We start from the raw sequence: 1,381 nt of genomic DNA, 5'->3' as shown, positions 1-1,381 counted from the left end.
AGCTCTCATCATATTGCCAGATTAGAAGCTATGCAAATTAGCCGCAATGAATAGTATTCCCAGTATCTTAGGGAGTCATTACTGAGACAAAACAGAATTTCCTTATATATATATATAAAACAATTTACACATATGTATCACTTCATATATATAAAAGTATATTTTGTGCACACACACAATTGTATTTAATACAAGACCATGGAGTTATATTGCTCTTCATATGAAATCAAGCTGAATGCTTTGGAAAGACCCAAAGAAAGCAAATGACCAAACAACAAGAAAACCAAGAGCGATCTGTATAATTAAGCATAAGACAACTATAAACAACTGCGGAGTCATAAAACATACAAGGATCCTACACTCCGATTCTTTCATAAACTTTTAGGTTCTTGCTCCAAAGCTAGGAATTGGTGATAATGCACTAATTTATAGAAGAATGATGACCCAGGGTTCCAGACAAAAGATACATACTCAAAGACTGGCACATGAATGTACAGTATACTTATATTTTTAAGTAAAAATATATTATTTAAAGTACCTGTGAATCATTTTTTAATCAATTTTCAATCAACCATAGCCACCACTAGTCAAACTCAGATGAGGAGGTTTTACTCATGACATGTGCTAACACAAGTATATAACTTTTTTCATGAATGATACACAAACTCCTGGCAACAGTTAACTCTAAAATAGAGCTTCTCAATCTCAGCACTATGACATGTAGGGTTGGATAGTTCTCTGCCTTTGCAGCCTGTCCCATGCATTGTTTATAGTATCCCTGGCCTCTATCTGATAACTGGCCTCCCAGTTATGACAGCCAAACATCCTTAGGGAAGCAAGAAGGCAGCAAAATCTGTCCCTGGCTAAGAAACACTGACTCACAGAGTAGGCAGACTTCTACCAGCCCTCCTTTTCTGGACTACTTTATTATTACTGCAGGTTGAATAATGATCCCCCAAAGATACTCAGGTCTTAGTCCCTGAACCCTATGAAATGTTACTGTATTTGGAAAAAAAGTCTTTGCACATGTGATTGAAAATCTTGTGACAGGGAGATTATCAAGGATCATTATGTGGGCCCTAAATGCCATTATATGGGTCTTTATAAAAGAAAGGCAAAGGGAGAGGTCTCTTTCTCTGTACACACAAAAAAAGTGGTAAGAACAGAGCTAAGACAGACTTGAAATACTGCCCCTGAAGACTAGAACAATGCAACCGCAAGCCAAGGAATGCTGGCAGCCACCAGAAACAGGACAAAGAACAGATTCTCCTCCTGAGCCTTTGAGGGAGCATAGTCCTGCTGACTATTTTGGCCCAAGGATACTGATTTCAGACCTCTGACCTCCAGAAGTGTGAGAGAAGACATGTGTTTTAATATATTA

This window comes from Suricata suricatta, chromosome 2 (assembly GCF_006229205.1).
Source record: "Suricata suricatta isolate VVHF042 chromosome 2, meerkat_22Aug2017_6uvM2_HiC, whole genome shotgun sequence".
Lineage (NCBI taxonomy): Eukaryota > Metazoa > Chordata > Mammalia > Carnivora > Herpestidae > Suricata > Suricata suricatta.
This window is presented reverse-complemented; position numbering follows the sequence as displayed.